The sequence below is a fragment of the Felis catus genome, chromosome A1 (genome assembly GCF_018350175.1).
Source record: "Felis catus isolate Fca126 chromosome A1, F.catus_Fca126_mat1.0, whole genome shotgun sequence".
NCBI lineage: Eukaryota > Metazoa > Chordata > Mammalia > Carnivora > Felidae > Felis > Felis catus.
Window position 1 is genome coordinate 185,968,058 of NC_058368.1, and position 16,129 is coordinate 185,984,186.

Genomic DNA, 16,129 nt, shown 5'->3' on the forward strand with positions numbered 1-16,129 from the left:
GGTGAAAGAAAGCATCAGCAAAATGAAAAGACAACCTACTGAATGGAAGAAGATATTTGCAAGTGATATATTTGATAAGAGGTTAATATCCAAAATATATAAAGCACTTACATAACTTAATATAAACAATCCAATGAAAAAAATGGGTGGTACTTGAAAAGACATTTTTTCCAAAGAAGACCTACAAATGCCAAGAGGCACAAGAAAAGATGTTCAACATCACTAATCATCAGGGAAATGCAAATCAAAACCTCAGTGATATATCACTTCATACCTGTCAGATTTGCTATTATCAAAAGGACAAAAAAAATAGCAAGTTATTGGAAAGGGTGTGGAGAAAAGTCAACCACCCTTGTGTGCTGTTGCTGAGAAAATAATTTCGTGCAGCCAATATGGGAAGCAGTATGGAGGTTCCTCAAAAAATTAATAATAGAAATACCATACAATCTAACAATTCTACTTTTGGCTGTTTACCAAAAGAAAACAAAAACACCAATTTGAGGAGAAATATTCATTTCTATATTCATTGCTGCATTATTTACAATCACTAAGATATAGAAGCAACCTAAGTGTCCATCCATAGATAAACTGATGAAGATGTAATATATGTACAGTGGAATATTACTACACCATAAAAAATTAAATCTTGCCATTTGTAGTAGAATGGATGAACCTAGAGGGTATGATGCTAAGTAAAATAGAAAAAGACAAATTTCACTTATATGTGCAAACTAAAAAACAGAACAGAAACAGATTCATAGGTATAGGAAACAAACTGATTACCAGATGGGGAGGGGTTGGGGGTAGGTGAAATAGGTAAAGGTGATTAAGAGTTACAAACTTCTAGTTATAAAACATAAGCCGTAAGGATATAGCCAATAATATTGTAATAATTTTATATGGTAACAGATGTTAACTAGATGTATCATGGAGATCGTTTTGTAATGTATAAAAATACCGAATCACCATGAGGTATACCTAAGCCAGTAGGTTATTTTATGTCGATTATACTTCAGTAAAAAACTGCAAAGCATTTGAAAATAAGCATATATTGAATTCTCATGTTCACACATTTGAGAGTTCTGTACAAGGGGTATGTTGAAAACTATCTTTTGCCCATTTGGGTTAAAAAAAAAAAAACAGATTAAACTGACTCCTGATCCTTTCATAAGTAATGTGACCACTAGATGAAAGGAAACCTTTTGAGCATATTGATAATATTTTTTTCTTTGAGGTGGTTTTTGATGGTGCCTTGGCTGCCTACTTAAATATATACAATATAAAACGTTTTGCTTCGTGGGTAGGGAAGGAAACAGTGCCTATAATGAACCCTAAGATTTGTAACAATTTCCTCTTATTCTCAGGACCTTTCTCTATGCAAGCCACAGAACAATATGCTGGTGACTGACACTAGTAAGTACCTATTTTACCCAGTTTATAACCAAATTTCTATGCTGAGACATTTTTCTCATGTTTCATTGAATCTTATGGCTTTCCTTCATAACACTGCAATTCTTAGTTTCTCATTCATATGTGTGGCTATTTTTATAAATATCTGTCCTATTAGAATTTATTGCACAAGTTCACAGTGTCTCTTTTAGCATACCATTGCACTATCAGTACTTAGCATCCTAATTGAGTCCAAATAGGTATTCAGTAACATTTGTTGAATGATCAAAAGAATCAATCATGTCTTGCATTTTGTATGATTCCAAGTGAAATTTTAGGGAATTACATTTTTTAACTAGATAATATGCTATGGAGACACATTTCAGTTATTATACATTTATATTTTCTTTATACTCTTAGAGAATATTAGTTTCAAAGACTATGTCTGCTCTTGCAATTGGAGATGAACCTGAGACCACTTCTCAAATCTTGTTTCTTTTCTTTACTAAATTATAATTTGTTATAGAATACATAAAGAACAAAATACAAATCCTGTGTTTTGGTTTAATTATTTGGCTTTGTGCCTATGTTTCTCTACTTATTTAGGAGATTTAGATTTGATTTGAAAATCAAGTACTTTAGAAGCCTCAGGCAGAGATGACTGACTTAGCAGAATGAGTTATGACTCCTCAGTCCAGGTCTTCCTTCCCACTTGCAAGTGTCATTCCACACCCTTCCAAGCTGATGAGACAGGAAACCCCCTTGGTTACTCCTCCAAGAAGTGATGATTTTCCTCTAATCCTGCAGTTTCCTAAGTGGGGTTATGAAACCTCCTAACACTGCCTTTTGGTGGATTAATGTACTGTCATTTGTCCAAGTCAGGCTTGGTTAAGTCAGTGACAGTGACCCAGACACTAACTGGGAAATTCAGCTTCCATTTGACCACAAGTTCCCTCTCAGAGATCAATGAGTAGCCATTATTTAGCAACTATTCCTGAAGACATAAAGGTAGGAATTTCTCACTGATATTAAGTAGGTCTTGATTAGTTTATGCTTCTCTCTGTTGATTTATCTGAACTTAAGCTCTGTAAAGTCATGGCATTTCATAAATTAGTTTGGTCTCTGCTTTTCTTCTAATTTAGAATATAACAGACACAGGCTATGATCGTGGAGTAAAAACATTTCATTTGAGATTATCCCTAGGAATGTCTGTCTTTTTCTTTCCTGTTTCTTTGATCACAATACCAAAGGCAAATTCAAGTTCTCATATGCTAGATAGGAAAAACAAGGCAAGGTTTTCTTTTTAAATAATTAATATTCAGTGGCACTTTTTCTCCCTATTTTCAGAGTCCTTGAGAGTTTTCTGCACATTTTAAACACGTGTTTAAGTGAGACTTTACAAATTAAAATATTTTAAATAAATCTACACAATATTAGTAACTTCGTTTTACTTCGTATCATGTAAGTGAATGAGAATCTATACTTTGGCATTAATGATCTGATTCTTTTAAAGGTGAACTTTAATTTTGTCTGAAGTTAACAAGATAATTATCTAATTCAATTCTCCACCTCCTTTCAGGTCAGAATCTAAACTTCCATAGCTTATTTATCTATCAATTTCTATTTTAAGGTAATAGCTTCTGAGCATCTTTCATTTTTGCCAGCAAATCCAAAGCTTTTCTACCACTAGATTACGAATTCAAACTTGGGAACAGGCCATTTAAAAGCAAAGCAGCTTCACAGTGACAGCCTGATGCCTGTCTTATCTCTAAGGCCACATCCCTTTTTGTATTTTTAAAAACTCTGGGCCAAGAAGCCTATAAAATCAAATCCTCTGAAAGTGCCACATCAGTGATTCCTAAGCCCAAAAGGTTTAAATGCCAACCAAGTCAAAAGTGGTTATTTCACCCACTTCAAATATATTTCACCTATTGATTTATTCTAACATATGATATTTAAAGTCATAGCATTTTATAAATTAGTTTAGTCCCTGTTTGTGTACTAATTTAGCATATAATAGACACAAGCTATAACTGAAAAGAGAGGAAAGAATTTGAATGACACCCACTAAGGTCCATTCTTTCTTTATTGTTTTATAAGCTTCTTATGTCTGGTTTTATGAAGAGAACATCGATGTCAATTAATGAATTTCATTTTTTTAAGCTATGTTGTTAATCATATTAAACCTTTAAAATTCAGCGTTTATTAGGGTGTTTAGGATTTTATTTCATATATAAAACTATTTCCTAAAAACTTAAAGATTCCACAGTAGAAAAGTCTTCCACCCCAATGAACATCTGAAATAATGAAAACAAGTATTTTCTGGTTACCTACCATATAGTAACAAGGACCTACTGTGTACAGAGACTGGGGCTGAATAATTTGCATATATTATCTCAACATCATCAATACTTTGTCAGGACGGTGAGTAAAACAAATACTTCACTTTGTTCCTCACTCATGACTCTTATTCCACTTAAATATCATTGAATAGAGTATATATTATTCTACTAGATTGACTTGAAGGCATTATTAGTACTATGCTTTTCTTTACATTTTTCATAGTCTCTTCTTTATTTAAATCAACAAACCTTTTTGAATCACTGCTATGCATAGAGCATTCTATTAGGGAATATAGAGATTAAGACCAATGGAATCTCACAACTTATTCTAAATTAAATAGATTAAATGGGGAAAAGATAATTTTCTTTCGACTATAATTAAGATAGAGACATGTATTGAGACAACGCATTAGATCTAATTTTACCACCCCTTATTAAATACTTGAATCTGTGGTATCCTTCTCTGAGGTTGCTTTTGACCATAGGAAAGCAGGAGAGTTGATTGGCCACATTTTCCTTTGGGGAGTTTGCTTTTAAATTAGATCTGTAAATCACCTCACAAAAATAAATTTAAAATGGACTGAAGATCCAAGCGTGATCCTACACAAGGAAAACTACAAGAGATATAAATCCTACACAAGGCAAAACTACAAGAGAATATCTTTATAATCTTACTGTAAAAAGGCATAAAACATAAAAAGCATAATGGATAAAAATTATGTCTTTAGCATGTAAAAGAACTCATGGGGCACCTGGGTGGCTCAGTTGGTTAATCATCTGACTTTGACTCAGGTCCTGATCTCACAGTTGGTGGGTTCAAGCTCTGCATGGGGCTCTGTGCTGACAGCCCAGAGCTTGAAGCCTGCTTCAGATTCTGTGTCTCCCTCTCCATCTGCCCCTTCCCTGCTCATGCTCTGTCTCTTTCTCTCTGTGTCAAAACTAAAGCAAAACATTAAAAATTTTTTTAAAAAGGTACAACTCCCGTATTATAAAGAATGCTTTAGGGGTGCTTGGCTGACTCAGTTGGTAGAGCAATGTGACTCTCCATCTTGGGGATGTGAGTTAGTCCCAGGTTGGGAAGAGAGTTTACTTACCAAGATAGACAGACAGACAGATGCCAACTTAAAAAAAATTTTTTAAAAATGCTTTAGGCAATTTTAAAAGGCAAAATACCACAGCCGAATAATCTATCTCCAAAATAAGAAATCAAAGGCTAATATCACTGATACATAAACAATTCCCATTAATCATTGAGAAAAGAAACCCAAATTTTTAACTAGGTTAAACAAAATGAATGGCAAATGAATGGATAAATGAAGAGTCTCAACTTTGGTAGTGATCAGTGAAAGGCCAAGTGAAAGTATTTCATTTTCAGCCTATTACATTGGAGGACAAAAAATTTACAGTACAGACGACATGTAAACAAAGAGCTGCACACTCTAGGTGGGGGTATTCTTCACTTTTTGAAAGGTAATATGGAAATAGCTTTTTCAAAAACATATTTAACTTCAAGATATCTAGAATAAATACTTTTTCCCCAAAAAATGCTTTGTAAATATTTCCTTTCAAGTGGCATGAAGTTTTTCTCCAGGTTTGTTGTGTACTCAAAAGAATGAGTAGCATACCTTGGGCAGAATCACAGTCCCTGAGCTTATGGAGTCTAGAGTATTATGGGGAAGTAATGACTTCAAAATTTAAATGGTAAATGGCTGCTAATTTCTATACATGCTGTTCCCATGTGTTTCTGTGTCCATCACCTGCCCACCATTCCCAATGACTGCTCAGAGTCCTATTAACTTTTCTGGAATTACATTCAACATTCTTTCAGTAACTAGATCCTGTGAAGTCAGGGGAAGGGAAACACGACTAAACTGTAATCCTTGCTATCAAAGACTCCTCAGGCTAAGAAAGACCTAGGGATATGGCATCACTACTCAATGGCAAAGGGTCTATCAAAACATATACATGATAACATGCCATGTTTTTTTAAAGTATATTTATTTATTTTGGGAGAGTGCACCTTCCTGCGGGGGAGGGTCAGAGAGAGAAGGAGAGAGATAATCCCAAGCAGGCTCTGTGCTGTCAGTGTGGAGCCCGACATGGGACTCCATCCCATCATCCGTGAGATCATGACCTGAGCCCAAATCAAGAGTTGGATGCTCAACTGATTAAGCCAGTCAAGTGCTCAGTACCGTAATTAAGTTTCTGGCAAGAAACATATCTGAAATTTCTGCATAAATATTCCAATCTTTGAGAGCCTTAAAGAGATCCATGTTCCTCCTCACAGTCCAGACCCCTTAGTCTGGCATGGAAGGCTGTTTATAATCTGAATTTAACCTAAACCTTTCTCATTATTTCCTTCATGTTCTTTAAGCCCTAGACAAAGTAAATTAAATATTTTCATTTCACATTTCTATGATCTTTCTGTCAGGAAGATCTGACCTCCTCTGTCTCTCTCAGATTCCTAGCTCATCTCCTTGCTCCTTTTCCTCATTCCAATTTCCCAATGTCCCAACACCACCACACTACCACACACACGTGCTCTGTACAATGACTAGACTTGTGCTAAGATGGTAGTTACCTTAAGTAAAATATAGAATTAAACAAAATTCAAAAATCTATTCCTCCAGTTCATCAAAGGCATTTCAAATGCTCAGTAACTATACACAGTTTGTAAGTACTATATTGTGATAGTACAGATTTTAGAAAAGCTACTTCATCTTAGAAAACTCAGTTGGTCAGTGCTAGTTTAGACCAATCTTTCTAAAATGCATTTCTGCTCATGCCATTCCCTTCATGTTTCTCAGTATACAATCCATACTGCTTAACATATGCTTCTGGTCCATTTTACCTTGATCCATACTGAACGATCCCAGCTGTATCTCACACCATTTATCATCTCTCCATTTAATGCCCACCCAACCTGATTTACTTTCTACTCTGCCAAGGGGTATTACTCATTCTTATGTCTTCATTTCCCTGTTACCTCCAATTTCTGGAATACCCCCTGCTCCTTTGATCATGTCACACACATATACATTCCTCTAAACCCTTCAATAAATATCCAATGATATCAGTACACACTAAAATCCTTTAACTTGCCCTTTAAGACTTTGTATGGTCTTTCCCCTGACTCTAGCCTCTAACCTCATCTTAAATAGTATTCCCTACACTCCAACTGGGGTTCTTGTGATTCCTTAAATGGCCCTGCTACTTCTTGCCTTGGGATCTTTTCATATGCTGATTGTCTTGGCTAAAATTCTAATATCCCTATTTTATTTAATTAACTCCATTCTGCCTTCAGATATCCATTAATTTATCCCATCATCAAAGAAATCAATAGATCTAATGACTTCAGTAAAACCTCATAGTAGGTATGACTATTAGAGAACTGATCACAATTCAAAGTCTATGATTGGTGTGAATGTTGGATTGCAAGCTATAATTAGTTCACGAGTTCCACGAGGGAAATAGCCATACCTATTCATCTATTTTAGTCACAGCATCTAGTACAGTGCCTGGTACACAGAATGAGTTCAACAATTATTTGTTAAATGAATAAATGTTTTAGCTTAGAAAGTCATGCAGAAAATCTTGGGTGAGCTCTATATTCAAAACATTTAAAAACAAGGCAGAGATCACCATGAGCTTTTAAAATATTAAGCTTTCACTTTAGAAATTATTGCTTCTGGAAATATTTTTAGTGGACACCTTGCTGAACTTAATCCCTGGAGATGTGAATATAAGGTCACAGTGAGCTGTTAGCAATCTTAACCACTTGCCAAGAAGAAAAAAGGGATAGGAAATCAGTTATATCAGAGTGACCGCATTATGCTTATTAAAAAATCAATTGGTGATTTGAGTTTCTCAGCCAGATTCAATTAATGAGAGAAGAAAACAAAGGGGCTTGGCTGCTGAAACAGATCAATCAGTCTTCTCCATTAAGTCTAATAGTGTGTTTTCATTTCAAAACATCGCCATTTTTATTCCATCTATTATTTCTTTAAACTCATATATGGAAAAAAAAAATAACAATTTGAAAAATTAAAATGGAAAATTAAAGTATAATTTATAATTTTTAAATTTTTTTCTAGGCTAAATCTATCTTTTAAAGTCTCCCTCTGGCTTCTCCACTGAGCAAAGAGAGGATAGGATTATGAAGACATCTGCTTCAAGTTATATTCCCTAGAAGCAGAAGTGGAGTCAAGAATTCCTGCTGGGTTGAGTTACTTGTGAGTTTAAGCTTTCAGAAGAAGGGGAGTGAGAGAAGGAAGCAAGAACTGGCAGTGGGAAAAACTGCTAAGCATAGATTTGCTTCAGCCTAAGGAGGAAAGCTTCTAGGAGATTCTGGAACAAAGTACACCACAGAGTTAGTGCCACCTGGAGGCAAGAGCAGCAGCCACATGTACTCTGTAGGCTAAAGTGTAATGGTCTTAATCTCCTTGTGGAGATGGTTCTGTCTTGGTCAAAGGCAATTCTGGAGAGAAGGAACAGTGGTGAGCTGTCAGCAGTCACCCCTTACAACACCTGGAGGATGGCTACACCACCTCAGAGAAGATGGGAAGGAGGGTACATCAAAAACATCTGCTCTAAGGACTGTGATGTCAGACTGGCTTGGTTCAAAAGTCCTAGTCCTGTCACTAACTGGTTGTGCCATTTGGGGAAAATGCTTTAACTCTCTGAGTCTCAAGTTCCTTACATGTAAAGTAGGCATACTAAGAAAACTCACCTCATAGGGTTATTTTGAACCTGAAACGAGTGAATGTATGTAAAGTGTCTGGTATAATTCATGGCTCATAATAAAGAGCCCATTAATGTAATTTATTAGTACAAACTAGCATAATCTATGTAATATTATTAACACCATTCTGGCACATACAAGCATGGAGGAAATAGTACTCCAAAAGAGAACTGGTTAGAAAGGGTCTGAGAATTTATCTATATCAACCTATTCTATCCTCTTAAAGATAGAGGGGCAGTTGAGATCCATCAAAGAAGTTTGGTGTTTTATCTAAGAGCACAGAGCTATCCTGTGGCAGACCCTAGACTTCTGCCTCCCAAAGCAACACTATTTTTGTAGTAAACAGCTCGTTCATTTAAAAAAAAAAAGTTTCATCTTTGAGAGAGAGACAGAGTGTGAGCAGGGGTGGGGCAGAGAGCGAGGGAGACATGGAATCTGAAGGAAGCTCCAGGCTCTGAGCTGTCAGCACAGAGCCTGACACGGAGCTCGAACTCACAAGCTGTGAGATCATGACCTGAGCCGAAGTCAGATACTTAACTGACTGAGTCACCCAGGTGCCCCACAGCCTGTTTATTTTGAGCCAATGGCTAGGATCATGGAAAAATAGCAAAAAGCAAACACACAAATAGAAAGTCAAGCAATTATTGAATATAGTTAATACAGAAAGCTGGTTTGGAGAACTGGGGGTTCAAACCACAAAGAGAAAGATTCTTTTCATTTGCTCTTGAAACTTTCATGATAGGCAAATTACTTTTAGGAGAATGGAAACTTAACCATACTAGAGATTTCCTCCTGGAGAATAGCTTCACATAGAAGGAAGCTTAATATTTGTAAAGATTCCAGAGATGAGTGGTTTTCTCTCGATTCGTGCAGTGAACCTAAGTGTTTGCTAATAACTCAGTTCTCTGTATTTCTGTCCTAGAAAATTCTCTTTACTAGTGTAAATCACTTCTCTTTCTCACCCTCTGAAGAAGCCACCACAATTTCTTAGCTCAGTGTGACCTTTTGTAATAAAATTCATTGTTTTGGGTCCATTGTCAAATTCCAACAATGTAGCAAATAAATTCACCTTGGGATTTATATAAATAAAACCACTCTGGCTCAGAAGTCTAAAGCTGAAGATACAAATGAATGTGTTTGCCACTTTGATCCATCCAAAAAGAATGCAATTTCTCAGCATAATTAAATCTAACTCCTACAAACATCTGACTAGATACTAAAACATGTTTTATGTAAATTCAGAGCAGGTTGTAGTAGCAGGAAATATACTGAATCCAGTTCCAGAATTCAGGTTACTACTAATGACATTAACAAGGTTCAGAGACAAGGGCAAATTGTTTACATTCTCCCAGTAAAATAGAGATAATCATACCTATTGCTAAGGCTGCTGTGAAAACCACATTTGCTAATTGTAGCAAAAGTGCTTTGTAAAATTCAGAGACGATGATACAGTTGTTTTGCAAAATAACTTCTATGGCATTGGTAAGTGAGCTTCCTCCTGAGGTGATATCTATATATTTTTTAATCCTTTGTTAAAAGGCTACCTGCAACCATCAGGAATAATAGTAAAGCGTTCAGTCTTGTTCTTGTTTGTATGAACATCAGTGTGTCCATGAAAATCATTAATACCATCATTTGAACATAGTTCACAGATTTGTGTCATAAAAATCATCTGTTCAATGATTCACTGTTCAATATGTAACTGAAGTATGGACTAGTTATATATCAATAGCTTGGTAGTCAAAGGTGACAAAATATCCTTTTATGTATGTACTGTGACACCACCAGATCTCCTAATTTCTCTCTTTGAGAAGTCCCATTGTAGGGGAGATTTTAAAATGTGAATTCATATTCCACTCAGCTCTCACGGCTCTAAGTTGCTGACTGGAAATATTGTCAATGGCTCAGGAGAGAGATACCCGTAAGAAGCACACACCATAGCATAGTTAAATCTGTCAACTTGAACAAGAAAATTAAACTGGCTTAATAGAGGTATCACTGGATATTTGAGAAATCCTAAGAAACGTAGCAGTTGTTTACTTCCAGCAAACCACAGGTAAGTGCTCGATGAGGAAGGACTTCATGCTCCTTGTAATTAAAGGTTATAACTGATTTGTCACAGTTGTGATCCCAGGGCCACAGCAAATGGGTCAATATGTTATATTTTTCCATCCTGACATGTACATGATGAGACTGCACTTTACAAAGGAAAAGTACAGAAATTCTACTTGTGGCCTGCAGAAAGAAACAAGATTTCCCAATATGAAAGGCATGGTCCACAGGTCTGTTCATGAAGAATGGAGTCTTTAGCCACGGGCAGCCAGTTTCCTCTATTTTCCCTCACCTATTAAACAGGAATTTCCACACTTTTGGAAAATACTGGAAAGTAAAGATTCCACTCTTTCTTCTGCTTCATTCCTTCTGTTGTCTGATAGGCAAAATTGAGACACATGCCCACTTAGGTGTTTCCTTACTGGATAGATCTAATAATTTCTTGCATCTGTTCTCCATTTGGTAAGGTCTCCTGAGTCAAGCCAAGGACTAATTTTTAGAGGCTAATCTAGAAGTTTGTCCTACTCAGTCCCTACTTTAGGTACTGAATTGTTCTCAGCCAGCTATTCTAAGTGAGTAATTGGTCTTGTACACCAACTTCTCCTCTGAGTTGGGTGATGCCAAAAGTTAGATATGCATGATAAATTAGTAAGAATCCCGACTGTGATTACAAATGTATCTTCCAAATCAATGCTACCCCCAATAAATGGTATTAGAATTCTATCTGTTGGATTTATAGATGTATGCCAAAATGGTTTCAGAATCAGGAGGCAAAGAGCAAAAGGTTGTTAATGACTTTAATTCAAACCCAGAAAACTGTTCTGGAGAAATAACCATGTCAGTAGAAATATTGTAATTTCTTGTTTTTATTCATTTGATGGGCCCAGCATAATTTTGTGTTTGAAGCCAGACCTGATTAATCTAACCCAGGCACTGACATTTTCTTAAAGAAAAGACTCCACAGCAGTTGAGAAACCTAATGTTATCAGAACACCAAGCTTTCTAAAACAGCTTTGAAAGCAGCTGGAAAAAGAACATCCAAATTCAGGCAACTGCAGGCAATGGTTGCAAAAGGTCAAATCACAAAATGTTCCCCAAGATGTCAAATCACTCCTGGGGATACTCTGCAAAACTGTAAGCTTAAAAACTTGACCTCACTTGCTCTTTGTTCAATGCCCAAGCAGTCAATTTTAAAGCTTCCCACCCCCATCCTCCACTGGAATTCTCTCACCCTGGAAGTTTTACATTTTGTGATATTCAAGATCGTTTTTAGGATGTCTGGTAAAAAATCATTACTAATATATTTTTTAAAACTCTGTAAATCATATAAAACTACATAGAGTTCTAAAACACTCAACTTCTCTGAGAAAGGAAGCTTTATTTTGGTAGGGAAAGCACTAGACTCAAAGTCAGCAGACCTATGCTCTAATTCCTGCCTGTTTATGATCTTGTTGTGTGATCTTGGGTAAATCCATTTTCCTTTCTGTTTTTTTTGTCTTTTTTGTAAGATAAAACTAAATCAGTTAGATAATGAATCTTGTGGAGACCCTACATAAAATGTTAATTATTCTTTTAATATTAAATTTATTATTAGGGATGTTTAAAGCTACATATTGAAACATATATTCAAATTTCACCAACAGGAGTTGTAAAATCTATGAAAAATGAAGAAATATTTGACGAAAAGTAAAATTAAAACTGGCTATTTCTTAGTTTGGCATTAATTTGCTCGACAACCTTAAGCAGGTTTCTTAACTTGTCTGGTCTCAGCTTCAGCACATGGAAAAATAGGGATAATAGTCATCCGTACCTACTAGAATTCTAGTGAAGTTTAAGGGGAATGATTGCTGTAGAGTGTTTGGAACAGGGACTGAGGCATCCTAGGTCTTAATAAATGTTACTGACCTTTATTACCGTTATTTTTTTTCCTTTTCCTAATCTTTTCACTGAACTGAGAGGGTCTTATGACCTTGAAAAACTAGTTTAGATCAGAGCTGTTGGTTTTGATTTGTATCTACAATAAACATTCAATTTTCTCCACCATCAGGAAGTCAAATCTTAGTCCCATTCCTTCCTTCTCTGATTTTAAATGTAAGAATTCTATAGCTGTACATCTGACAGAACCTCTTTTCTTGCACTGTAATGGCCTTGGAGTCAAAGACAAGAGAGCAGAACAATCTATCGTCTTCCTTCCCCTGAAAAGACTCCATTGCAGACATAACAACTTAAGAAGCCACAGTGTAGCCAGGATATAAGAATGCCCCTAGTAGGGGTCAGCAGGCCTTGTACTCAATACCTGACACTATCTACTCAAGACTCCACCCCAGGGCTGATGAGATGACATGTGTCCTCTACTCAACTATGAGACAGAGTCATCTCCTTTTATCCACCAAAAAGCCCTTGTTGTGACTTGATTAATAAAAGAAAGTAATATAAAGAGTTGAGAAAAGCATGCAACCACATCCATTTTCTGATTATACTGAGATTCACATCTCAAGGCTTTTTGCTTTGTATGTCAGAGAATGAATTCTAGCATCGACCTGTTTGCCACATGGAATGTTGTGTCTCTTTCACTTTATGAAGGATAGTCTAGATTAGGGGGTTGATGCTCAGCATTCTTTGTCCACAGGGAAGATAAAGAATTGTGTTTTTGAACAAAATGGGCTTCTGGGAGCAAATGTTCTAGGAGAGAAATTATGTGAACCAATGTATGTAGGTATCTGCCTCATATTTGGCTTCTGCTATTGCAGGATTGATATAAGAGATTATTAAAGGCCCTCCAAGTCTTTTCTTTTCTTTTTTTTTTTTTTTTTGAGTTGGCACTTGTTTTATTTTCACAGATGGTATTCCATGTCTAATTAGCATCAAGAACAATGGTGTAATGCTCTGCTCACCAAAAACTGAAAGTGTCTTTGGCCTCATTATATAGAGGGTTTTCAGTACTTTCATTGCTGAATTAGAATTTGGATTTGATCCTAGGGTGTCAAAGCTGAAAGAGAATTTAGAGATCAGGCCAGTTCCTTCATTTTCCAGATGAGAAAGTAAACCTCTGAGGAATACCAGAGCTTGCCAAAGGTCACAACATAGAACTTTCACCAGAAGCTAGGTCTCTCAATTTACCTCCAAGAGCTTTCTTATTTTCATTAATACTGTCATTTGAATAACTAAATTGTGAGTTGTAAAATTGAAGTATGGTTTTATGCATTAAACATTTAATTAGATGTCCTCTCTCCTTTCCCATGCTTGAGTTCCTAAATAAACTTCAGAGTTAACCAATTCTTTCTGTGGAGTAACCATTTTTATGGTTTTCAAATAAGAAGGAAAAAATATTAATTGTAGAGAGCTGTTATTTGCCAAGAACTATTGTTCTCTCAGCATTGAGGCAAGAACTTCTTGTCAGCTGATCCCGAGAGATCTCTCAAGGAGGATTTGATGTTGACATTCATAAAATTGTAGCCTACTTGGAATCTGGTATTTAAATAATGGCAAATTGAAGTCCCTTGCTTCCCTTCTATAACCTTCTTGGAAGGAAGAAAAAAATACCACTCTTTGTTTTCAGTCAGTTTCTAAAGGATGTGTGATTTGTAGAACTTATTAACACTAATCTATAGCTCCTTTGGCCCAACCAATTATTTGACAACATATTGGATTTGATGGCACGAAGAAGTAATTGGAACAATTCACAAAACCTAGTTTTCAAGCTATAGGATATTAAAGAATTGAAAATAGCTGCTTTAAATTAAATATTACTATATTTAATCTTTATATTGGTAGGGAAGAAACTCCTGGCCATGTTTTAAGACTTCCGTTCTGCAAAAAGAGAAGATCTCTCTCTCTTTTCTTGTTTGCCATGTATGTTTTGGTGAACAATCTGCAATCTGCCACAATGTCAAATTCACCAAGCTTACATGCAGCTCATCTTGTTTTTAAGCTATAAGATTTTAATTTCATTAGTAATTAATGGTACACTACAATGTGTACCTCAAATAAACTGAATTATGGAAGACAGACTCTTATAGTAGTCATACAATGAAGAGAGAGGGAATAGGAACCAGCCTGCTGGAATAAGACATCTGTATTACACATCAACATCAATGGCAAATATTTCTCCAATTCTTCTTAAGAGATAAATACCAGGCAAGTTAGAAGCGGAAAAGTTTTGTTAAACAAAAACAACAACGCCTATAGGCACAGAAAAAACTTAGACCCTCAAAAAACAGATAAAAATTGGCCAAGTAAAACAAATAAGAAAAACTGGTTAAACTTCTCAGGCATACTACATTTTATCAAATATATTATACCAAGGCATTTTAGCAAAATAAAGTATTAAACTATACTTAGTAGACATATACATCTATTTTCATAACTATTTCATTACAGATTGATTGACTTTAATGTACTTGAATAAAGAATTATCTGAGATCAGTGCTGACTAAACATAAAGTAAGGAAGGCAGACATCCCCAGCCATTCTTTGCATGAACATGAATTCTACCATTTAATGCAGACTCAAGGCCAAAAATTATTGGGGTAGGTTTTACTTCCAGTATAGATTCTTTTCATGTAAGATCATAAAAATACAACACAAGGCGATGTGCCCAATTTAGAAATTACGTGAGGCAGCCACTATTAACACAGTTCCCAATAAGGGACAAGAAAAGCTAAATCTGATATACCAGGGCTCATCATGGGAGCAGAATAATCAAGTACAAGGAACTAGAACAGTCTGAAAATAGGAAACATCATGCCCTAACAGTCATTCAATCAAGGTTGATTTGATTGTTTTGATGACTAAAATAATCCATGTGAGAAATCCAAAATGAGTGTGAAGAATTCAGTGTCCTGTACACACATACACACACAGTGCTCAAAGCTTAGTTAGAACCATCTCTACAAAAGCTGATGAAAACATTGCTTGAAATGAAACATAGGGGCAGATGTGTTTTCAAAAAACAATGGTTACTTTTAAAGGAACTGTTGACATTTAACTTTCAAATCTGAAATTAAAAATGAAGTAGAACCTGGTGCAGGATATGTCTGAAGTGAATTAGAGCCTTGATTTCCCAGTGGCATAACTGAGACAGTGTTTGAATTTAAAAACCGTTCCATATTTTATGAGCACCCTAAAATTTTGATATAGAATAGCAATCCTAAAATGACTTTGGCCAAAATGAACTACCAAAGACCTGCACTGAGAGAGACCCCAGTTGCCAGGAGTGGATATGCAGATGGGAGGGGGGCTCACTAACTGCCCAAAGACCCCTACTGCCCTTTGACCTCACTATGCAATGAACCTAGAACATTTTTAGTAGGGAAGTCTTTTATAAAAGGCTTTTAATTATTGGGCAATACTGAGACAAAGTGAAAACTTTTTGAGGACTACATTTTTACCATATTTTAGGCATTTTAGGGCTATTCTTTTACTTATTTTTGGCTGTTACCAAATTGAAATCTCTGAAAGAAAAGAACAGCTTACCACAGGGTTCAAAGGGTATCCTTCTTCTATAGCTCATCTTTGGAGAAAGACATAAAAAATGTGGTGACATAAACATTCCCTGCAACTCCTCATGGCTCCTCTATAGAGTTTGACCATTGTTCTTGTTAAG

At 35.8% G+C, this 16,129-nt stretch overlaps 1 protein-coding gene across 2 annotated transcripts in view; it reads right to left on the reverse strand.

The window, feature by feature from the left end:
* GABRG2 (gamma-aminobutyric acid type A receptor subunit gamma2) overlaps positions 1–16,129 on the reverse strand; it is a 114,793-nt gene that overhangs the window by 19,907 nt on the left and 78,757 nt on the right. The window lies entirely within an intron of this gene.